Source organism: Bos indicus x Bos taurus, chromosome 8 (assembly GCF_003369695.1).
Source record: "Bos indicus x Bos taurus breed Angus x Brahman F1 hybrid chromosome 8, Bos_hybrid_MaternalHap_v2.0, whole genome shotgun sequence".
Taxonomy (NCBI): domain Eukaryota; kingdom Metazoa; phylum Chordata; class Mammalia; order Artiodactyla; family Bovidae; genus Bos; species Bos indicus x Bos taurus.
Window position 1 is genome coordinate 44621071 of NC_040083.1, and position 25859 is coordinate 44646929.

The 25859-nt window shown below is 39.9% G+C and overlaps 1 protein-coding gene across 2 annotated transcripts in view; it reads left to right on the forward strand.

Annotated features, from left to right (window-relative positions):
• The window catches only part of PIP5K1B (phosphatidylinositol-4-phosphate 5-kinase type 1 beta), a 346195-nt gene that overhangs the window by 15126 nt on the left and 305210 nt on the right, over positions 1–25859 (forward strand). The window contains exon 1 of one of the 2 annotated variants that reach the window (XM_027549419.1): positions 18751–18772. The exons of the other annotated variant lie outside the window; for it this stretch is intronic. The gene's annotated coding sequence lies outside the window, so the exon portion shown is untranslated. Of the gene's footprint in view, positions 1–18750; positions 18773–25859 lie in introns of those variants that run through there. 2 annotated transcript variants of the gene reach the window in all.

Sequence of the window (25859 nt, forward strand, 5' to 3'; positions counted from 1 at the left end):
GGGAGCTATGTAATCTGATAATGAGTTGGGTATGTGTGGGTGGAAGGAAATCGGGCTGGAGGGGTGTGTTGGAGCCAGACCATGGACATCTTATCAGATGTGCTGAGGAGTTTGAACTTTCTTCTATTGGCAGTGAGGCAACACCTAGGAGATTTTCATAGACAAGTGATGAGTCATGCTTTGTGCTAGATCAGGAGCCTGGACTACAGTTTGGAAGGTGAATGAGATGGGTAAGGGACTGAAGACACAAAGGCTAGTTACAGCAGATGATATAGCTACAATAGAGATGAGGAGGACCTGAACTCAGTAGTGAATGAGCAGATTTGAGATTGAAGAGGAGAACTGATAAGACCTGGTGGCCACCTGCATGTGGATTTTAAGGGAATGGGAGAGGTAGATGATGATGATTCTCTAGTTTTGGCTTGAGTAGCTGAGGAGATTGGAGAATGGTGGTCCACTGAGAGTATGGAGAAGAGGCAGCATACATGTGGTGGCAGAGGTGGGAGGGCCATGATGATGAGTCCAGTTTTGCACATTCGTTTGCAATGCCTGTGGGATGTGTAGGTGGAGTGTGGCTGTAAGGAGAGGGGCTCATGATGGAGACACTAGCCGTGTTATGGTCATGGTTGTCTGAGCAGCAGTTCACACCAGCAGGACATTCCAGTGCACAAGTGTGGAGGTGAGGAGAGAGGCCCATGATGGAGACAATGTTACGATCTCTTGCTTGTGATCAAAGCCACGGAATTAGATGAAACTTCCCTGGAAGAGTTTGCAGACTAAGAAGAGAGCATGTCTGAGAACCAACATCATTCCCTGATCTTCACTTTCAATTTCATTTCTTTATGCCTTCCTCATTCTATTTTTTTTAAAACTGAATCTTCTTCTATTTTCTTCTCTGTTGAAGGAAATGGTATCAGACTTGCACGATACCACATATGTCCCACTTCTGATCCCCACATGTGCCCAAGAGTGATTTCTCAGGCACACACTCCCTTTGGCATTCTTGCTCTTACCACTGTCTTGGAACTTTCCCTTGAGGTTGACTTTTCTTTTGTTCTCAGCTTCTCTCTCCTTGCAGGCCCAGTCCTGACAGCCAGGTCCATGTCTTTTCCTACTTCATCTTTCCCACACAGCCTGACAGCTCCAGTGTCTTCCTACACACTGGCTGCTTCTACTGCTTTTTGTTTATTGTTATTCTCCTTTAGCAGAATAAGGTAAAAAGGTGAACAACTCAAAGTTCTTTAAGGATTTTGAGCAGTTGAGGCCTCTTGAACCAAACCGAAAATGCCTGCTTACAATAAATTTGTGACTAAAAGGTTCTGCTGCTGCTAAGTCACTTCAGTCGTGTCCGACTCTGTGGAACCCCATAGACAGCAGCCCACCAGACTCCCCCATCCCTGGGGTTCTCCAGGCAAGAACACTGGAGTGGGTTGCCATTTCCTTCTCCAATGCATGACAGTGAAAAGTGAAAGTGAAGTCGCTCAGTCGTGTCTGACTCTTTGCGACCCCATGGACTGCAGCCCACAAGGCTCCTCCGTCCATGGGATTTTCCAGGCAGGAGTACTGGAGTGGGGTGCCATTGCCTTCTCCCTAAAAGGTTCTATTTCTTATTAAAAAAGAAATTAGCAAAACAAGTCCATGAAACCAGTGTAAAATTCTTGTCATCTGTTATTCTCACTATTGAAACTTTCAGAGGAAGGGAATTTAGCTGCTCCCCTACACCTACCATTGCTTATTGCAAGCAGAGTTTATCTCCAGGTTTCATTGCATTGTACTTCCTCTATTTTTATTCCATGGACAGAGGCACCTGGCGGGCTACAGTCCATGGGGTCACAAAGACTCAGACACAACTGAGCAAGCACGCACACATCATAGGTCTTCACTGGTGGATCAGCTGGTAAAGAACCCACCTGCCAATGCAGGACATGCAAGAGACACGAGTTCGATCCCTGGGTCGAAAAGATCCCTTGGAGAAGGAAATGGCAACCCACTCCAGTATTCTTGCCTGGAACATTCGGTGGACAGAGGAGCCTTTCGGGCTGCAGTCCATGGGGTCACAAAGAGTCGGACATGACTGAGCAAGCATGCACACATCCCATTCATTTGCCTAGGCTGAATCTGGGTGCAGTGAGAGATCTGGCCCTAAAAGCAGAGGTTCTGGCTCATCCTGATCCATCTCCTGACATTTTGGTGACCTCTGGTCAGGGGCTTGACCTCGTTGTGCCTTTTTATTCTCATCTATTGGGCTTCCCTTGTGGCTGAGATGGTAAAGAATCAGCCTGCAATGCGGGAGACCTGGGTTTGCTCCCTGGATTAAGAAGATCCCCTGGAGAAGGGAATGGCTACCCACTCCAGTGGAGAAGGCAATGCCACCCCACTCCAGTACTCTTGCCTGGAAAATCCCATGGACAGAGGAGCCTGATGGGCTGCAGACCATGGGGTCACAAAGAGTCGGACACAACTGAGCGACTTCACTTTCACTTTTCACTTTCATGCATTGGAGAAGGAAATGGCAACCCACTCCAGTGTTCTTGCCTGGAGAATCCCAGGGATGGAGGAGCCCGGTGGGCTGCCATCTCGGGGTTGCACAGAGTCAGATATGACTGAAGCGAGTTACCAACCCACTCCAGTATTCTGGACTGGAGAATTCCATGGACTGTATAGTCCATGGGATCGCAAAGAGTCGGACACGACTGAGCAGCCTTCACTAGACTATTCTCATCTATGGAATAAGAATATATACATGGGCTCTTGGCCTAGTTCAAAGGTATGCTGTGAGGTCAAATGGAATGATGGCCTTTGAAGTCAATAGAAAAAAATCATCATGCACATTAGAGAATTTATTTCATAAGAATTACAGGATAAGGCCAGGCTCCAAACAACCACCTCTATAGCCCATGGGTAAAGAGATCTGAAGTAAAGGTTGTATTAATAGAATCTACTGTAATGGGGTTCCATAAAAGAAGTCTGCTCCCCAATCTGAGACACCACAGGACTCTGCTAAAGTCTGCCTGATCAGAGTTCCAGAACTTAAATGTACCCTTAACATGAATGAGGAGAGCAGCATAGTTTTATCTTTAAAAAGAGGTGAATTTTGGACATGGAGATTTGTTGAAGAAAGTGAAACGTCTGTTTACTTGTTAAAGAAAAAGAATACTCTCCAGTTAATCTATAACAAAGAAGGTAAGCATATACAATGGGGAAAAGACTTCAGTAAGTGGTATTGGGAACGCTGGACAGATACAAGTGAAAGAACGAGATTAGACCATTTCCTCACACTGTGTACAAAAATCAGTGCATGACCTAAATGTAAGACCTGAAACTGTAAATCTTCTAGAAGAGAAAATAGAACATTCTTTCAACATAAATTGTAGCCGTATTCCTTTGGATCTGTTTCATAAGGCAAAAGAAAGGTGAAAATAAACAAATGGGACCTAATTAAATTTAAGAGCTTTTGCACAGGAGGGGACACCATCAACGAAATGGAAACAGCCTACTGGATGGGAGAAAATATTTACAGATGATAGGGAAGAGAAGGGGTTAATATCCAAAATATGCACAAATAAACAACAGCCTGGTTAAAAATGGGCAAAAGACCTGAATAGACATTTTTCCAAAGGAGACATACAGATGGCCAACAGGCACATGAAATGATGCTCATCAGCTCTAATTATCAGTGAAATGCAAATCAAAGCCATCTGAGATAGCACTTTACATTTTACAGATACACTTTACAGACAGATAGCTATTGACAGATTCTGTCAGAATAGCTATCATCAAAAAGTCTAGCAGATGTGGGTGAGGATGTGGAGAAAAGAGAACCCTCATACACTCACCCTCATGCACATTGTTGGTGGGAATGTAAATTGGGGAAGCCACTATGGAAAACAGTATGGAGGTTCCTCAAAAAACTTTACACTACCATATGATCCAGCAATTCCACCCCTGGGTATATTTCTGGGAAAAACAGAAGCATTAATTTGAAAAGATACATATATCACAATGTTTATTGAGCAGCATTATTTGTAATAGCCAAGTTATGGAAGCAACCCAATTGTCCAACAGATGAATGGATAAAAATGTTGTGTATATGTGTATATATATGTGTGTGTGTGTATGAATATATATATATATAGTGAAACATTACTTAACCATAAAAATGAAATTCTGCCATTTGCAACAAAATGAATAAACTCAGTATTATGCTTAATGAAATAAATCAGAGAAAAGTACTGTATGTTATCACTTATATGTAGAATCTAAAAAATAAAACATATATAACAATAGATTTACAGATATAGAAAACAAACTAGTAATTACAAGTGGGGAGAGGGAGATGCAAAATAGGGGCATGGGATTAAGCAATACAAAGTACTCTGTGTAAAATAGATAAGCAATACGGATATATTGTACACCTCAGGGGAATATAGCCGTTATTTTGTGATAATGTTAAATGGAGTATAATCTATAAAAATATTGACTTACTATGCTGCATATCTGAAACCAATATGTAAATAAACCATATTTCAATTGAAAATATAAGGAATGCTGATGGGCAGCAAATAATTTATGGTAGAGTCAAAACTAGGATATGATGCTCAGTGTATTTTTAAAATTCATTGCTTATCCAGTTTAGATTGAATGGTATGTGGTGGTCATTCGCCCCAGTGCTGTCCCTCACATATAAAATGGTCAGTGTTTGTTAGTGCATATTTAGATGGAGTAGGAGAAGCTCCTAGAAGTCACTCAGAAAGCATTTTTGATACCTGTGGAGTCCTTAAAGCTGCTTGAGGTTAACTAGACATTCCTCAAATGCTAATGAAGCTTCAATTAATAATATATTTATAGTTCAGTACTTGTATCAAATGGCAGGGGAGTGACTGGGGTTACTGACATAGGTAAGTAATACCGGATCAAAAGTGATGGGAACTCATAGAGTTTAACATCATTGGTGTAGGGAAACAACATTGGATCTGTAATCATGACTTGGGATCTCTGGTAAGAGGCTGAAGTCTTAATTCCTTCCTTAGCCTGGCTGTGAGCATAGTGGTATTATCATTATTATATGGGTGCTTTTCTTGGTTTTCTGTCCTTAATAGTTGATTATGGACTAAGTATGGTGGACTTGGTTATGTTTGTAGGCTAGATTACAAACAGCAGCTACTTCAACAGAGCAAAACTGTAGCTGACAGAAGGTATAATGTGGAAACAGAGAAGAAAGGGCTAAATGTGCCACTGTTCTCATCTCCTGAGTAAGATATGGGGAGTAAGATATGGTTGTTAAAAGTTGGTGGAATTCCACCAACTGGAGATGGAGTTGTGCCATCTCGTTTCCGCACTGGTGGCATATGAGAGTCCCAGTTGCTCCGCATCTTCAATTTCACTTGGTGTGGTTAGTCTTTTTCATTTTAGAGATTTGAATAGGTGTACAGTGGTAGCTCACTGTGGCTTTAAATTGTATTTTCCTAGTGGCTAATGGTGTTGAGCATTTTCTCATATGTTTATTTGCCATCCATATAAGTTCTTTGGTGAGCTGTTAAACTCAATGTACTGATTCTCATAACTTCTTTTTTTGTAGTATGCATAGAATTTTTTATAGGGACAATCGTGTCTGTGAATTAAGACAGATTCACTTAAAAAAGAAAGTTGATGGAAACACAAATGAAGACCTGAGTACTTGAAATTCAATGATAATGAACAGAGGGGGGAAAAAATGATATATCTTAAACTTTGAATGGAAACCAGAGCAGTATGAGGAAAGTACTTGATATGAATCAAGAACAAGATATTTAAGCCTGTTATCAAGAGTTACGGAGATAACCACCAGGAGACCAAAACAGAAAATTTTAAGAATGATTATCTTCAGAGAATGGAAGTAATAGCAGGAATAGGGAAATCAAGAAATGGTTTATTCTCGTGAGATCCTCTATGTCACTTGATATATTACCTTGTATATGCATTTTGTTGATAAAAATAAATCGTTGGTATGTTGGATCATAAAGATAAAAAACAACATGAAATAAGTAAAGCGGGTAGAGGGTAAGAGCCGGATATTATAAAATAAACACTGGAGAAATAATCTATGTTCGGAAAGCTGTGTAAAGGGAGGAGGGATCCTAAAATGACAGTCATTGCTGATCTGTACCTAACACTTTGTTGTTGTTTGGTAGCTAAGTCATGGACTGTAGCCTACCGGGCTCCTCTGTCCATGGGGATTTTCCAGGCGAAAATACTGGAGAGGGTTGCCATTCCCTTCTCCACAGGATCTTCCCGACCTAGGGATCAAACTGGTGTCTCCTGCATTGGCAGGTGGATTCTTTACCGTTGAGCCACCAGGGAAATCTCTGGACACTTACTATATTCCAGGTATTTTTCAAACAGTAGACATGCATTAACTTGTTTAATATTTACAGCAACCTGTGAGGTCGGTAGTGTTGTTGTCATTTTATAAGTGAGGCAACCATGAAGCCAAGATTTAAGTATGTTACTTAAGGCCACACAGTCAGGTTTCAAAGCCAGGTGGTCCAGCTCCAGAACCATCTCTCTTAGCTATGATAGTGTGTGATGTCTCATGGTAGGAAGAAGGGTGTAACATCCCAGAGTACACACAATGCATGCTCATTGATTCTAAGATGACTTATTCTTTGAAGCTGTCTCCTAAAGAAATATTGAACTTGACTTTATAGTTCACTAATCATTCAACAGATGAGTGTCTAGTGATATGGTTTTAGGTTACTAGGATTATTCTATTCTAGTGGGGGAAGCCAATGATGACGATGAAGAACTTACATCCACAAAAAATACATGTAGAATTTAGCGTAAGATGCTGCAGAGAAAAAAATAAAGCAGACTAAGGAGTAGAGTGATGGTAGTGGTAGTGGAGAAATGTTATTTCAGAAAGCAAGGTCAAGGAAGACCTCTCTGAGGGACTGTACTTGAACATTGTCTTAGCTCAGGTTGCTCTAGCAAATATACCACGGGCTGCATGGCATAAACAGCAAACATTTCTGAAGATCCCAACAGATGTGTCTGGTGAGGGGCTGCTTCCAGGTTTGCAAATAGCCTTCCTTCTTCTCATGGTATCCTCACACGGGGGAGAGCAGAGAGATGGGGGGAACAGGCACTCTCGTATCTTCTGACAAGGGCACTAAGCACATTTATGAGGATTCTATCTTCTTAAACCAATTACCTTGCACAGGCCCTACCTCATAATACCATATTGCTGCTAAGTCACTTCAGTCGTGTCCGACTCTGTGTGACCCCATAGACGGCAGCCCACCAGGCTCCTCTGCCCCTGGGATTCTCCAGGCAAGAACACTGGAGTGGGTTGCCATTTCCTTCTCCAGTGCATGAAAGTGAAAAGTGAAAGTGACGTCACTCAGTCATGTCAGACTCTTAGCGATCTCATGGACTGCAGCCTACCAGGCTCCTCTGTCCATGGGATTTTCCAGGCAAGAGTACTGTTGTGGGTTGCCATTGCCTTCTCCGGATATCATATTAGGGGTTAGAATTTCAACATGAGAATTTTGAAGGGATATAAACAGTCAGTCCATAACAAGCATAGATATAAATTAAATAGAGAAGGGAAATATCCACTATCTGTTAATGATACTGGGAAAAGCATTCCAGGCAGAAAGAATAGTAAGTGCAAAGCTCCTTTGATTTGTTTGAGGATCTGTACAAATGGCCAGAGCTGAGGGAGTGGAGGGGGTACTTGGTGCCCAGACAAGTAGAGCCTCATGAACCTGATAGTGATTTTATATTTAGTATGATGAGAAGTTCTTCAGAGGCTTGAGAGAAGGGAAGGGAAAGGACATCGTTAAAAACTACCTGCATTGTAAAAGGTTATTCAGGTTTTCTGTAACATGGGAAAATTGGAATGAACTTATTGGCCAACCCAGTATCTCTTGAAGAGGCAGTATTTCAAGAAGAGTGTTGAAGCTGAGAGCATCTTGCTGGTCAATGAAGGCAGGAATGAATGAACTGCTAGGGAAGTCAAGTCCTCTGTGAGCAAGGGAAAATGTTTGTGTTCACCATATTAATATGTACCTGCCTTAAAGGTGATTTGTTGGCTGGGACAGTAGTGAAGTTGTGTCTCCTTAGAGATGCTGATTCATGGCACTGTTACTGATTGCTTCCTGTGTTTAATGAGGTTCATATGTTTAACAACCATTAAAACATTGTCTTTCTTAACTATAAACAGTTGCAAGGATACATTAGGGGACTGTTTGGGGTGGTGCAAAAAGAGAGATCAGGAATTTCAAAGGAAGAGTTTGCTGCTGCTGCTGCTGCTAAGTCGCTTCAGTCGTGTCCGACTCTGTGTGACCCCACAGACGGCAGCCCACCAGGCTCCGCCATCCCTGGGATTCTCCAGGCAAGAACACTGGAGCGGGTTGCCATTTCCTTCTCCAATACATGACAGTGAAAAGTGAAAGTGAAGTCGCTCAGTCGTGCCTGACCCTCAGCAACCCCATGGACTGCAGCCTTCCAGGCTCCTCTGTCCATGGGATTTTCCAGGCAAGAGTACTGGAGTGGGGTGCCATTGCCTTCTCTGAAGGAAGAGTTTAACTTGAATTTAAAATATTTGGACAAATGGAGATACTAAATACCTAAACATATTCATCTTTTATAATACTTTTCTTTTTTACTGAAGTATACTTGTATACAATGTTTCAGGTGTACAGCAAAGTGATTCAGTCATTCATATATGTATTATTTATATAGTTTATATATATTTTTTTCAGGTTCTTTTCCATTAAAGTCTTCTACATAGTATTTTTCCTATAAGAACTATTTTTATTTACTTACTCAAGGTATCTGTATTTTTAAATAAATATTCACCAAAGAGTAAGTATAAATCCTTAATTTCTGTTATACAGAGCAAATTATGTCTTGGTTATTTCTGGAAGATATAAAAAATCTCATCTAATTTATTTATCCAAAATGTGAAAGAAAGATAATTTCTTAATATGTTCTATTGTTTTAAAAAAATTATAAAATGAATGCTTTTTAAAAAGCAATGAAATAGGTAAAATATATATATATATATATATACAAATGCACCCATATACACACGTATAAAAGTTAGTATTCAGAATGTATAAGGCATGTATATGTTACAACTAGTCTTTATTTGGATAAATGGCCAAAGGTTAAGTACTATCATTTTTACAACATGAAAAAGACCAATGTGTGCAAAAATTCATAGTAGATAATGAAGGAAAAGCAACCTGAGGTAACTGTGATTTAAAAAATTTTTAAATTGCGATTTTAAAATTGGAAATATTTGCACATGATTGGTCGCATTTGAAGTAGTATACTTCCTAAGGGTGTTAACAATATTTAACAAAAGCTGTAATAGTGAATATACCCTTTGATTCAATAATTTCTCTTTCCAGGGGAAGAAAATCAAAGGAAAAAACATCTTTTTCAAACAGTGTTATTTTTAATAATGGAAAGCTAAAAATAACTTCATTATCTAACATTTGGGGAAATGATTAAATGAACTATAATAGCTCATAACGATGTTCTATCACTTGCACAAAGTGATGTCTATCACAAATACTATGAAAAAGCCTATGTAAGATGACTGGAAAAATATATTATGAAAGACAGTTTGTAACCAAGCACACTGATAATGATGACTTTGTACAATTTGCTTTGATTTTTATTTTCTATTGTATATTTGGTTGGCTCTATATGAATATGATGTGACGAATGTAAGAGAATATAATTCACATAAGAAAGGATATCATAAGATGTAGAAAATAACATGTAGGGTTAACAAAACTTGGAGCACTGATACCAGTGCTCTGATACCCAGCCAAGAACTGAGCCAGCACAGAGCACAGCCAGCACAGAGTTTACTCTGTGCTCCAGTGAAGGTGAGGATGAGACAAGGAGGAAATACTCCTCAAGGCTAATTGAACATCAATTCCCAAAAAGTGACTCATATCAGCATATGAGATTTACTTTGGGGTTAAAAATGTTCTGCAGAGAAGGTTTTAGATCTATTATCATAACTTGTATCTAATTATATTTTTTAAATTCCACTGCTATATTTAAAATTGATAACCAATAAGGACCTACTGCATAGCACAGGGAGCTCTGCTCAACATTCTGTAATAACCTAAATGGGAAAAGATTTTGTAAAAGAATAGATACAAGTACATGTATAATTGAGTCACTTTGCTGCACACCTGAAGGTAACACAACATTGTTAGTCAACTATACTCCAATATAAAGTAAAAGTCAAAAGTAAAAAATTCCATAAATAAAAGCAAATTTCTCAATTGTTGACCCACTGACCCCTGATTATGATCACAGTTTATGATGTACAACTAAATTCCAGAAAACCAGAGAATATCGGTAAGCCCACAGGAATCATTGTAATGGAATTTGACCTTGACTACACCGAGAAATAAAACTCTAGAGGTTGTCTCATTAGGTTATAGTCGAACTGGGCAATAAATTTAAAGGATTAAATTGGGTCCTTAAAGTGGGCCCACCCACTTTATATAGACACTAACTTTAAATACAAATCAACTAGTATAAAAACAGAAAAAAAAATGGATTTCCTGATTGTTTTGAACTTAGGATGTTGCTCCAGTATGTCTTCTCTTTTCAGCAAAAATGATTATCCCTGAGATTGGGCCTGAATGGGGCACTTGCATAGTCGAAAGCTGGTTGTCCCTTAGTCATCCTTCAATCATTAACAGATAAATAGATATGACTTCCATAGTCATCACTCTTAGGGAAAGCTACCTTTAGCACAAGCCTTTGGATCCTTTTTAATATGTGTTCAGTTTCAATATGTTCAGTTTCAAGGGTCATGGGTCACATTTGAGTGCTGCTTTAGAATCTTAGAGGCCGTTCTAGAACTCTGGATGTCTAAAACTTGTAGCATTTTGGTGTGTGAGTATCTGTCTGAAATGATTTCTGATTCTCCTGATGTCTGGGTAGGAGTATGATGTGTATGTTTTGCAGAAGAAAGTGAGGTGAGGGGAACCTGACATTGTGTTGTGTATAGTGGACGAGGTCTGAAAGAATTCAGTCTGTCTTCCTAACAAGAACAGTCTCTAAAATTAGCTAATGGTGCCCACTTCAATGGATTCTTGAGATAATTAATATAAAGGGATGAGGGTAGTAGGAACCAAGTACATGTGACTTCCTTTCACTTTTGGTGTGCAAAGCCTTCTGTAAGGTGCTAAGGACAAAGGGGTAGCAGTTAGAGTGAGGGGGTGGGGTGAGGAGGCAATAACAAAAACAGATGAGTGGTCCTTGCCCTCTCAACTTTACAATAAATGGGGAATTTACAATAGGTGGGGAAGCCACGCAGAAAGCATCCTTAATTAGGTGAAAGCAATGCAGTTAAACCTGGAGAAGGGAACAGCTACCCACTCCAGTATTCTGGCCTGGAGAATTCCATGGACTCTGTAGTCCATGGGGTCACAAAGAGTCAGACACGACTGAGCGACTTTCACTCCACTGCAATGCAGTTAAAAGAAGGGTGGCAAAAGTGTGGTTTGAGCTAGGGTAAAAGCCAGCCTCAGGGTTCCAAATTAAGCCTCTGAAGTTGCAGTGTGGTGATAGTTCTCTCCAGGTTCCAAAATAGGCTGGTGCCCAGGGCTAATGCAGCTATGAGATCACTCTGAGAGAGTCACACTTTATTTAAAAGAGTAATAATACTAGAATTATGCTCTTTGCTTTTGAAAGTTGCCTCTTTTTCACTGTATTTCAGTAAGTACTTCATAACAAGAAAATTGAAGTCCTTTTATTACATGGATGAAAGGAGGCTGGGAAGAGAAGACTTTCAGCTTTCTGTTCATCTTCCTCTTCCAGAGGCTTCTGTTACCTAGTCCCAAGGTAGAATTCTTCCAGAAGATCCTGAAACCTTTGTGACACTGGAGTAGACAGGGAGGTCAAGGAGATAAGCATTTATTTATACTTCTCTGATGGCACTTACCACATTTCAGTGTGTATTTTCACCTATTTGCAGGCGTGTCTTATCTTCCCTGCAGAATTGAAAGTTTCTTAAGGGCATAAAGGTCTCTTGTCTATTTTTTAATAAATAAAACTTGTTCAAAGCAGTTCCCTTTATCCTAGAGTCTTGCTGACAGATTGAATTACATGGGTCACTTTTGCTGTATATTAGGGCTGTTCAGGGACTTCCCTGGTGGCTCAGATGGTAAAGCATCTGTCTACAATGCGGGAGACCCGGGGTCAATCCCTGGGTCGGGAAGATCTGCTGGAGAAGGAAATGGCAATCCACTCCAGTACTATTGCCTGGAACATTCCATGGACAGAGGAGCCTGGTAGGCTACAGTCCATGGGGTCGCAAAGAGTCAAACATGACTGAGCGACTTCACTTACTTAGGGCTGTTCAAGAAGTATCTGGAATTCTGTATTCATTTTGTTTTTGGCATATTTGGAATTCAAAGGAAATTCATTCCCTCACCATGTCTAACTTAATTCTCTGCTGGTATTTTCCCTTCCGTCAACTTAGGAATCAGCTGTGGTATGTTTTAGTCTTCATTCAGGGTTTTTTTTTTTTTTTTTTTTTTTTGAGACTCAGAACTCTAGTTGCGTACTGTTTGCAAAAGGACATCACAATTGGAGGCATTGGTCCCAAATCTGAAAGCTAAACCAGACATGTGTCTGGTAAACAGAAGCTCCTCCGACCCTAAAGAGGAGTAATTAACACATGCAACAGATGTAGGAAGGGCAGTATTTTCCCTGGGCAAGGCTTTCTGGGAGTGCTCAGAGCTAAGGAGCCGCTGGCATGAGAGTGATGGCAGGAACTGGGCAGAGCATAGAGATCTGCCTATCCCATAGGCTTAGCCTGATAATTCTTGATTGTGTGGAGTGGGTTTTACAGTTGAATGCTGGCACAGTGCACTGGCATCCTTTCAAAGGGCGTCGTCTGGTGGTGGTGCTAGTGGTGATGGGGCTGGTGAAATGGGAGCCCAATACCAATTTTGGTGCTTCACACCTGCTGAGGAGTTCAGCATCATCTTCATCTCATAGAAAGTACGGTGGTTTAATTTAGCTGTGAGCTTATAACTGTAAATACTCATGTACTTGTGTAATTGAGTTGGTGGTAATTTATTTTTCGAACTCTTCTAAGAAGCTGATCGTGATCATCCAAGCACAAAATTGCCAGTAGGAAATGAGAAGCAGATGGCTGAAAAGGACCTCGCTATGTTGTCTGTGCCCGTGTGGGATGGCCCTGGGTGCTGGTTGCTCCTCTAGTGGGCTGCTTTGTCTCTGCCCAGTTTCCTCAAAGCGTATGAGCCAGCCTGGCAGTGCAGTCCAAACTCTCCAGGCCTGCATATTTTATTTTCCTCTGTTGGTTCATTCTGTGTCCATCAGTCCTCCTAACTGGTTCATGTGCAAAGAATGATGGCTAACCACAGTGCTTCCTAAAGAAGTGATTTTTGAAAGAGCTTTATTGAGGTAAACTTTATATACCAAAATTTCACTCATTTTAAGTGTGTAATTGGAAGACTTCTAGTAAATTTATACAGTTGTGCAACCATCATTACCATCTGGTTTTATAACATTTCTGTCACCCTCAAAGTTATCTGGTACCCCTTTTGCAACCAATTCACACTTTGTTATTTAGCCTGAGGCAACCACTGAAAATAATTTATTTTTCAGTAAAAGCACAAATAAGGATTTTAATGATGCTCAGTGTCAGAATATATACAATGGAATTACTAAAATCCACAGAAAGAAATTTGCACAAATAATGGAGTATATAAAATGCTATCTCCTAAAGACTTTTTAAAAAGTACTATCTCCCATGAGTCCTATTGCCTATGCTATACATAAACTCTAACTTTTAGGGTTTTTGGGGAGGGACAATTGAAAAAAAAAATGTTCACAGTCAATTTGGAATCCACAGACCAAGGGTTTTTAAACTTTCCTTCTAAGATCGCCACCTAATACCTAGATTCTGTGAAGGATCACTTATCTAGTAAGTATGAATTAGGAGGCAGTAGAATGTACTATGGTGATTAAGAGCTTAAATTTGGGTTCAAATTCAGCTGCTACAACTTCCATGTGAGCCTAGTAAAGTCACTCAGATCCTTTATTCCTCAGTGTTTTCAGCTCTGAAATGGAGGTCATTGTACTTCATTGTTGGCAGATTAAACATTCAGTGGCAAGTGCTCAAGTATTTGCTGATATTTGCGAGGCAATTTGAGTGATCAATGCACAAAGTGTCTACAGAAAAGTAGAGAAAGTTCTCTCCAGTGAGGGGCTTGAAGTGTAGTTGAGATAATGCTCATGAAATCAGTGGTGCTAAGAATGCAGAGTGACTAAGGTGGGATTTAGGAGGGTTCAGAGAAGGGGAAAATCACTCTTGTGTGGGAGGCACATTGGATTAACGAAGCTGCAAGAAATGAGAATAGGGAAACAGCCTCTGGGAAGGCTTAATAGGGAAATGGGAGGGAAGAACAAGAACAAGGGCCTAAGCTACACCATGCCAAGTGGGCAGTGCCAAGTAGACTGGTCGTACTTCTTTTCCCCATACTTCTTTAGCATGGGGTTGATGCTTGCTCCCAGGGCTTCCTTGCTCCCATGAGGTCCTGAGACTCACAGGGATGGGACTATCTCTCCCATCTATGGAAGAGAAGAGGAGAAACAGGATTGATACACAGGCTTATCTATAAATCTAGTCTGATGAAGGAACCATTCTGCAGAGCATTAGGTGAAGTTAAAAGGGAACAACAACAACAAAAAAAAGTTGTTAGCCTTAACACTAACCACTAAGCAAGAGTTACTTTATGAGGTAGAAGTTGGAGGAGCCTTTGAAGGCAGTGATCAGGATGTCTTAAAATGATTTTTAGTACATTTTAAATTTTAAATATTCTTAGACTTAGAGAACTCCCAAGAAGATAGTATAGAAGACTCATATACTTCACGCAGAGATTTTTTCCCCTTTCATTGTCTTACATGAGTGTGGTATATTGGTCCCAATTCATGATCCAACACTGATATATTATTATTAACTGAAGCCCATACTTCATTCAAATTTACTGCTTCACCCTGTTTTTTGTGTTGTTGTTGTTCGTCTCATCTGGGACACCCCGTTACATCTAGTTGTCATGTCTCCCTGATCTCCTATTGGTTGTGATAGTTTCTCAGAATTTTCTTGTTTGTGGTGACCTTAATTAACTGTTTTGAGAATCACTCTCAGATGGTTTATAGAATGTCCTTAAATTGAGGTTTGCCTGTTTTTTCTCATGATTAAAGTGGGTGATGTGTTTTGGGGGAGATTAGTGAGATTAGTGAGATTCTCACATCAAGATTCTCACATCAAGGGGACATACTATTCACATGACGTCACTGTTGCAGTTGATTTGGATCACCTGGCTGATGCAGTGTGCCTGTTTCTTCACAGTGACATCATTCTTTTCTTTCCTCTCTCTTCCCGTACCCTACTGTTTGCAGCCCACGCTGCAAGAGTGGGGAGTTACGTTTCTCTGCTTTTAAGGCGGCATCTCTGTAAAAATTATGTGAAATTTTTCTGCATGAGAGATTTGTCTGTTCTCCATTTATTTACTTATTCCGTCATTTATTTATATCACTATGGACTCATATTAATTATACTTGGAGTTACAATCCTGTACTACTTTTATTTTTTACTCAGATTGCTCTTTGACTCCTTTTTTGTTTCCTCTTGCAGTCAACTCCTGTATCCCTTGATGTACCCCCTTACTTTCTGAACATTACAAGATGGTCCCGACTCGTTTGATGTATTACTGTCTTAGATATCTGGGAATTTGTAACCATAAAGAAAAAAAAAAAAAAAAAAAACTCTTGTCATAGACATGTTGCCAGAGCTTTAGCAGAGCAGATTTTAAAACATCCAATGGAAGTACTTGAATTTCATGGCTTTTGAGGGACATGTGACCCAAAGGAGATGAGAGTTTCTGAAAAAAATGAAATTCTCATCATACAAATATCATGAAACTTCATGAGAGAGATGGGGAGATAGCAGCTAAAGCCACTAGTGTGGCTTCAGAGGATACTTTCTGATTAATTTGGATTTTAAAGAGGTATGCACAGAAAACTTGTGATTGAACTGTTTCTAAAAATAACATCATCACAACTGACCTAGCAGCTAGTTTGTTAAAACAATGCTATGAGTGCACTAAATGCAGTTATTTAGTGTGGGTTCCCCTTTAAAACAGTTCTATTAAAATAGGAATTCTTTTCATTTCTTTGAAGTCATCTCTACTCTTAAGTCGTTCCCTCAACAAATATGTATTGAATGCAGAACACATGAGCTTGTTTAGATTCTGTGGATGGATCAAAAAACAAATCTGGGAAAGTCTGTGCTCTTGTGGCATTTACATTCTAAGTCAGAAAGCTAGGTAAAATTAGGTATTGTTTAATATGACAGATGGTAATAGATGCTTGAGAAAAGTGAAGCAGGAATAGGGGACTGAGGGATTCTGGGGCTAAGTAATGAGATTGTTAGTCAGTATAAGGTGGCCAAGGAAAGCCTTTTCCTAAGGTTTAGCGTGAGAGTGGACGGAAGCAAGATAATCATCAAGATTCAAATGACACACTACAGATGCTACATACTAGATGCACAGGCACACACACACACAGGGGAAAAGTACAGCTTAGCCAGTGAAGAAGTAAACACAGCAAAATGTCATAACAAACCTAGGAGACACACCTTTTAAGAAATAAAAAGCAATTCTACTGAGGTTGTAGGGAAAGAGACATGCTCAGGTATTTACTGATGATGTAGCTCTGTGTTTGGAGAGCAAATATATAAGATGTTCATGCCCTTTGTTCCAGGAAACCTGTACCTAGACATTAAGTGCTTAGGGCATTAGGAACAGTGAATGCAAAAAGTACAAAGGAGTGTGCTTCATATGTGCTAGAAATAGCGAGCTGGCTGGTGAGGCTGGAGTGGTGTCACCAAGACAGAGGAAGCGTGAAGGTGAGGGAGATGGGGTGAATGTGGGCAAACCCATGCTGGAGAAGGGGGTGTCTTGCACACTTCCAGGATGCCGGTCATATAAAATATGTGTGAGTGCCGCTCCCCAGAGCATGCACTGCTGGAGACCTGGGTTTTGTAGGTCCTTCTCAGGACTTGGGCTTTTTCTTTGAGAAGATTGGAACCGTCAGAGGATTTTGAGCAGTGGATTTCATATTTAAAGAGGACCACTCAGACTGCTCTGGGTGTTAGGGGCCCAAGAGCAGAAGCAAGGAGACCAGCTTAGAGGTCTTTTAATCTATTAGCAGGTTTTAATCTATGAATCTTGATCTATTTGTAGGTATATTTTACATAGTAGATTACACAATAATTTTAAATAATTATGTACATACAATTTTTCAATTTGCATATGTTAATATTTTTCATTTGTTGCTATACAGTCCTCAGATTCATAATATCTATGCTTAGTTGCTCAGTCATGTCCCAATTCCTTGTGACCCTATGGACTGCGGCCAGCCAGACTCCTCTATCCATGGGGATTCTCCAGACAAGAATACTGAAGTGAGTTGCCATGCCTCCTTCCAGGAGATCTTCCCAACCCAGGGGTCAAAGCCAGGTCTCTCACATTGCAGGTGGATTCTTTACCATCTGAGCCACCAGGGAAGCCCATTTATCTAGTGGCTGCTTAACAGTTGGTGTGTTAGTTCTTTATTATTGCCGTAAAAAAATTGCCTCAAATTTAGTGACTTGGAAGGACACAGTATTAAAGTTCTGGAGATCAGAATTCCTGAAATTGAGATGCTGCAGGGCTGTGTTCCTTCTAAAGGCTATAGCGGAGAATCTCTTGCCTTTTTCAGCCTCTAAGGGCCCCTTTCTTTTGTTTTTTTTGTTTGTTTGTTTGTTTGTTTTTGTTTTTCCCCTTTGGCTGTGCCATGCAGCGTGCAGGATCTCAGCTCCCCTAATGCCCCCTGCAATGGAATCTTAACCACTAGACCACCAGAGAATTCCCCCTTGCTCTGTCTTTAAAGCCATAGCATCTTCGTCTCTCTCTCCACCCTCCATCCCCCATCAATCTCTCTGTCTCTCACCTCTGCTACTGTCATCACATCTTCGCTGATTTTAACCCTCCTGCCTCCCTCTTATATGGACACGTGATTACACTGGATTCACCTGTATACTTCAGAATAATCTCCCCATCTAAAAATTCACAATTTATTCACATCTGGAAAGTTCCTTTTACCATGTAAGGTTGTATATTCCGAGGTTCTGGGATTAGGAGGTGAATGTCTTTGTTGTCAGGCTGGGATGACCACAGTTGGTATTTTGTGGTTCATCTAGCCATTGTCCTGTTGGACACTTAGACTGAATCCAGTTTGGGCTCCTATGAGATTCCTAAAGATGTATTTGTATACTCGGACCTTCTTTTCTTTTTGTAATATGTTCTTTAACTTAAATGTGCAGGTGTAGGGTTCCTGGAGGAAAGGTCATGAGCATTTTGTATTTGCTCTCCAAATACATAGTTACATTATCAGTAAATATAAGTATGTTCATTTACTTACAACCCCTCAGCATTAATTTGGTTACTTAAAAGGTATGTTTCTGTGGTTTGTTACTAAACTACATTTAATTGTTGTGCTCATTTAATTTCTTTACTGGCTAAGTTGAACATTTTTGGTGCATGTGTGTGTGTGTGTGAAAGTGTGTGATATGTGTGTTATGTCATTTTTATTCTGAAGAAGTATTTTGGCTTGTTTTTCTTTTTAGTTGTATGTGGAGCTAGAAGCATGGAGATGGAGACAGACTCTTGCTGAAGTGAGTAAGGCCAGTTTCAGTAGATGGCATATGCAGAACTACTTTCCATTAAAGAGAATGATCTGCAAAAGGAAAAATAATTAATTAAGAGGGATTTAGAAGACAGTGAAAGATCATCTAGGTAATTTGAATGCGTTCACATCTCTAGGGTACACTAGATTGTATCTCAGGGTGTTGAAAGAGTTAGCAGATATCATCTCTGAGTCATTGCCAGTGATTATTGAGTAAATCTTGGAGAGTGGGCAAGCTTCCAGAAGACCAGAGACATGTAGATGTTCTGTGTAGCTTTTGAAAAAGCCCAATTCCTAAAACTATTAATGTAGAAATGCTCTCTTGCAAAACTTCTGTATTACCATTTTACAAATGATGATGAGCCCGTAGAAGGCACTGCATTGATCCCTGGGAACCAGTATAATGATACTAATGTGTAGTGACCAATTCATCACATTTTTTTAAAGTGAGAGTTTTAGATTGGTAGAGGAAGAAAATGCCAAAGACGTCAAGCTTTTGACAAAAATCTCCCACAGGTCTCCTTATGTACCTAGTAGAGAAAAGTTGGGGGATGATGAATAATTACATTCACAACTGATTCTTTTCATAAGCCATAGCATAATTAATGACTGAGCGTCAGCCTGGAAAGAAGTTTCTAGTGTCAGAACTTTACATTTTTCTTTGACCTCAACTTAAGAAAGCACCTTAGGACTTGCATAGAAATCCTAAAAAGTCATATTTTGTGTGATTAATTAGCTTCATAGAATAAAGATTCACACTGTGAAATACATGTTCCCCAATGATGAAAATACCCCAAAACCAACTAGATAGATTTAATAGAAATGATGAGAATTTTTAAAAACTGAGGTTTTTAAAATCAAAATTGCAGTTCATTCTCCTCCTTTTTTTTTTTTTTTTTTTTGCTTTCTTAGACTTCCTCCAGTTGAAAATGAAAGCAGTAGTACTTGTCTGGTGAAAATGATTATTTTGGGTTTAATTCATGTATGATGGGAGAATGGTGGGTCCATGGTTGATATTTGAGCAAGGTATAATATAAAAATTGATGGAATAAGAGGAAAAGATCTGGATGCTAACTCTGGTATTGCTGTGTACTAGCTGTCATCTTGGGTTAACAGGTGGCATCATCTTTCTTATCTGAAAGTTGGGGATGGCAAAGGGTGGAGTGAAGCTAATTGCTTTGCCCTATTCCCACTCTTAGATTCTGTCATACTATTACAAGTTCATCCTCATGTTCCTTGGTAAATTTGGCTAAATTTCTAGACTACATGGAAACTTCCAGATTTTTTTTTTTTTTTTTTGGATTAAATAGACCCTTTAAGGCCATCTCTGAAAGAGGCTTGATTTTCTTTTAATCTGTAAGTTCTTTCAGATCCCCTCCCTTCAAGGTTCTGTTGATGTTGAGTCACTAAGTTGTGTCCAACTCTGGGACCTCATGTATTGTAGCACGCCAGGCTTCCCTGTCCTCCACTCTCTCCTGGAGTTTGCTCAGATTCATGTCCATTGAGTCAATGATGCTGCCTAACCATCTCATCCTTTGTTGCCCCCTTCTTCTTTTCCTTCAGCATCAGGGTCTTTCCACTGAGTTGGCTCTTCACATCAGGTGGCCAAAGTATTGGAGCTTTAGCAACAGCCCTTCCAATGAATATTCAGGGTTGATTTCCTTTAGGATTGACTATTTTGATCTCCTTGCTGTCCAAGGGACTCTTCAAGAAATCTTCTCTAGCACCACGGTTCAAAGCATAAATTCTTTGGCACTCAGCCTTCTTTATGGTCCAAATCTCACATCCTTACATGCCTACAAGAAAAACCGTGGCTTTGACTCTATGGATCTTTGTCCACAAAGTGATATCTCTGCTTTTTAATAAACTGTCTAGGTTTGTCATAGCTTTCCTTTAATTTCATGGTGTAGTCATCATCTGCAGTGATTTTGGAGCCCAAGAAAAATAAAATCTGTCACTGCTTCCACTTTTCCCCCTTCTGTTTGCCAAGAAGTGATGAGACCACATGCCATAATCTTTGTTTTTTGAATGTTGAGTTTCAAGCTAGCTTTTTCACCCTCCTCTTTCATCCTCAGCAAGAGGGTCTTTAGTTCCTCTTCACTTTCTGCTGTTAGAGTGGTATCATCTCCATATCTGAGGTGGTTGTTATTTCTCCTGGCAATCTTGATTCCAATTTGTGAATCATCCAGCCTGGCACTTCACATGATGTACTCTGTGTAAAAGTTAAATAAGCAGTGTGACAGTATGTAGCCTTGCCATACTCCTTTCCAACTTTGAACCAGTCAGTTGTTTCTTGTCTGGTTCTAACTGTTGCATGGGAAATGATAGCAATTGTATGGTAGTTTGAACATTCTCTGACATTGGCCTTCTTTGGAATTGGAATGAAAACCTTTCCCAGTTCTGTGGTCACTGCTGACTTTTCCAAATTTGCTGACATACTGAGTGCAGCACTGTAACAGCATCACCTTTGGGGATATTAAATATCTCAACTGGAATTCCATCACCTCCACTAGCTTTGTTCATAGTAATGCTTTCTAAGGCCCACTTGACTTCACACTCTAGGATGTCTGGCTCTAAGTGAGTGATCACACTATCATGGTTATCTGGGGCATTAAGACCTTTTATGTAGAGTTCTTCTATATATACTTGCCACCTCCTCTTAATGTCTTCTGCTTCTGTTAGGTCCTTACCATTGTCTGTTCTTTATCCTGCCCATCCTTGCATGAGATGTTCCCTTAGTATCTCTAATTTTCTTGAAGAGATAGCTAGTCTTACCCATTCTGTTGTTTTCCTCTATTTCTTAGCATTGTTCATTTAAGGAGGCCTTTTTGTCTTTCCTTGCAGTTCTCTGGAGTTCTGCATTCAGTTGGGTATGTCTTTCCCTTTCTCCATTGCCTTTTGCTTCTCTTCTTTCCTCAACTATTTGTAAAGCCTCCTCAGACAACCACTTTGCCGTCATGGCATTTCTTTTTTCTTTGGGATGGTTTTAGTCTCTGCCTCCTATACAATGTTATGAACTTCCATCTATAGTTCTTCAGGCACTCTATCACATTTAATCACTTGAATTTATTCATTACCTCCACTGTATAATCCTAAGGGATTTATTTAGATCACAGTGAATTGCCTAGTGGTTTTCCCCACTTTCTTCAGTTTAAGACTGAATTTTGCAATAAGGAGCTCATGATCTGAGCCACAGTCAGCTCCAGGTCTTAATTTTTACTGGCTGTATGGAACTTCCCATCCTTGGCTGCAAAGAACATAATAAGTCTGACTTCAGTATTGTAGAGTCATCTCTTGGGTTGTTGGAAAAGGATGTTTGCTATGACCAGTGTGTTCTCTTGACAAAACTCTGTTAGCCTGTGCTCTGCTTCATTTTGTACTCCAACGCCAAACTTGCCTGTTATTCTGGGATCTCTTGACTTCTTTTTGCATTCCAATCCCCTATGATGAAAAGGATTTTTTTTTTCTTTTGGTTTTAGTTCTAGAAGGTCTTGTAGGTCTTCATAGAATTGATCAACTTCAGCTTCTTTGGCATCAGTGGTTGGGGCATAGACTTGGATTACTGTGATGTTGGATGGTTTGCCTTTGAAATGAACTGAAGTCATTCTGTCATTTTTGAGATTGCACCAGAGTTCTGCATTTCTGAGTCTTGTTGACTATGAGAGCTATTCCATTTCTTCTATGGGATTCTTGCCCGCAAGTAGATGTAATTGGTCATTTGCATTAAATTCGCCCTTTCCTGTCCATTTTAGTTCACTGATTCGTAAGTTGTCAATGTTCACTCCTGCCATCTCCTTTTTGACCACTTCCAATTTACCTTGATTCATGGACCTAACATCAGGGTCCTATGTAATACTATTTGTTACAGCATACGACATTACATTTACCACCAGACACATCCACAAAGATATCAGCCCATCCTTTTCTTAACCCTTACATCCAAGATTAATGAAGCACTGTACTTGGGCCCCCTTTAATCTTAGGAAGACCAATTTTTTGTTTGTTTGTTTGTTTGTTTAGGGCTCAAGCCCATCCCTTGGGATTTCTGGATGAGATTGGAGCCTCTGCTTCACCACTCCAAAAAGTTTTCCATGGCTTTACCCAAGGGGCACTTGCCTACAGCACCTCTGTCCCCCATCCAGTCTACCCTGAACCATCTTGTCCTGTTCCTTGACCTTCCTCCTTGTTCTCTGCCTGACACCACTGTAGTATTTTAATTTAGTTGTGGCCATAATGAATGTTTAATTTCAAATTTTAAACTTCATATTGTTTCTCATTCGTATCTTCATGTTATCATTTTTAAAGTGGTTGAGACTATTTTGTGTGTCTTAATTTACTCTTGTCTGATTTTCCCCATCATTAGTTATCAAATAGGATCTGCTGCTGCTACTTCTAAGTCACTTCAGTCGTGTCCGACTCTGTGTGAGCCCCATAGACAGGCTCACCTGTCCCTGGGATTCTCCAGGCAAGAACACTGGAGTGGGTTACCCTTTCCTTCTCCAGTGCATGAAAGTGAAAAGGGAAAGTGAAGTCTCTCAGTCGTGTCCGACCCTCAGTGACCCCATGGACTGCAGCCTTCCAGGCTCCTCCATCCATGGGATTTTCCAGGCAAGAGTACTGGAGTGGGGTGCCATTGCCTTCTCCAAAATAGGATCTAGTGTTTTTAAATCTGCTCTTAGAGAATACAATGTATTATGCATCTTCATACAGCCTAACCTTTTGCTCCATTTGTCTTCTTGACTTAGATTCTCAGGGTTGACATTTTTTTAATTGAAGTTTAGTTGAATTACAATGTTCAGTTTTTGATATACAGCAAAGTGATTCAGCCATACATTTATGTGTATATATATACATTTTTATATTCTTTTCCATTATGGTTTATCATAGAATAGTGAGTATAGTTCCCTGTGTTACGCAGTAGGACCTTGTTGTTTACCCATTCTATATGTAATATCTTGCATCTACTAACCCCAGACTCCTCCTCCACCCCTCCTTGAGCCCGCCCCCCCCCCACCGCCCCCCACCGGCAACCACAAGTCTATATCCACGAATCTGTTTCTGTTTTGGAGATAGTTTCATTCAAATTCTCAGAATTGGGAGTCTGACTAAGCGGTACTTTGGTAGTATCCTTGTTCCATTTTAGATGTGGGTTTTTGTTTTTTTTTTTTTGACAAAATAAAGAGATCACTTTAGCCCATTACATTCTGTCTTTAAAACTTACAAGTATTTAAGAATTTAGCACCTATAGTTAAACATATGAATTTTAGTCTCTTTCTAGGGCTCTCCTCAATACTGAAATAATTTTGGTGGGAGGAATATTTTGCAACCTGAAATATCTCAGGTTGCAGTACTTTTCAGCCAGCTCTTACCTGAATTTCTCCTTGGATTCTTCTACTGTAAAGTCTTATAGTGTAAGCATTTTCACATTTTTGTAGCCCATTGTAGGTGCTTCCTGCTCTGCTATGCCTGTGCATGCTCTAGGCTTTGCTTTCTTTCATATGATGTGCACAGCTAACTTCAGGTTCTAAGTCTAAATTAATTACTACTTAACTCAGGCAACAGGTATATTGTTCAGATTCCCGAATGCTCTTTGCCCACCATAAGTATATCTTGGGTTCCCTATTATGTTTCTGGTTAGCACACTGGACAGGAAACGAGCTAGCCACTGTACCTGTGACCAGGGTTAGAGTCTCTCTGCTTATCTGAAAAAACAGTTCTTTGACTTGCCAGCTGTGGCCAGAACTCTGCTACCATGTCCTTGGAGGCCACCTCCCCACTCCTTGCCCCCAAAGCTTCCCCAGTCCAATCAGCTCAAGATAAGCAGGACAAAATAGGAAACCTCTTCTATGAGGCCCAGGGCTGCTCTCTACCCGTGTTTGTATCAGATGTCTGATTTTTCTCCCTGTAGAAATGAAACAGGTTGAAACTGTGCTTTTTGTCAGATTTAGATGGCACTTTGCACCTAACAAGGCTTCATGTTTATAAATAGGAAGTACTTAAAGTGAGAGCTACTAAAGAAGCTTTTCGATCTGTTTTCTCTACGTGTTTGGGAGGTGGATAAATGTTAAGTAGTTCTCATACAGTGTGATATAGTGGAATGGAAGTTAAGTGGCAGTTGTATGTGGTGTTAAGCAACAGTGGAAGACCACATATAAGACATTTCTTCTCCATCGTCACCTAGGACACCTAGATGGGTAACCTAAGCACAGAGGTGCCTTTTGATGTGTTTTCATCTTGAAAGTCTCTGAAGGTGAACTTTTGTGCAACACAGGAGTAAAAATGTTGAAACCAGGACTCTGGTGCAGTAGCCCCGATGAAGTCACCAGAGTTCCTGTAGCAATTGAATTGTTTGCAGGTCATAAAATTAGGATATGACTCTTGGCAAATATTTATTTAGTGAGAAGTGTAGGTGTGCACAGACAGACTTGCTCCTTCATTATGGAGTATTTCCTTCTGAAGTTCATTAGTCCCTGACTCCAGGACACACCATGATCTCATGGGAGTGGCACAGACCATAAATGTCATAGGATCTGAGTTCAAGCCACAGTGTGGCTAGTTCTCTACTAGTTGGAGGACTTTAGGCGCATAAGTCACCTGTGGGACCAGAGGTGTTCTTCCTATATAATTAAAAAGAGTTGGAGGAAGTGTTGGATTGGGTAATTTATAAGGATCCTTTTAGCTTTAAAATCTCTGATTAGAGTTTCTAAATTCCATTTTACCTCTTTTGATAGTTACTCATTTAACTAGACTTTATAGAAAATTGTAAATAAATGAACTCATACATATACATGTGTGCATACATAAACACACTCTATATTTCCATAACACAGACAAAATAATTATTCATGTTTTGGAGTCTTTTTCCTTCATAGATATGTAAGGATGTATAAAATATAGCATGTACATGTACTTCAAAATTGAAACCACGCTGTATATACATTTTCATAAAACAACTTTTGTTTCATTTAGCATTGTATCATAATTGTTGTCCCATGTTGTCTGAATAGTGCTTAGAGCTTTTATGCAAAACCAGATTCCCTTGGTCATTTCTGCAGTTTCGGCTGAATTTTCCATAT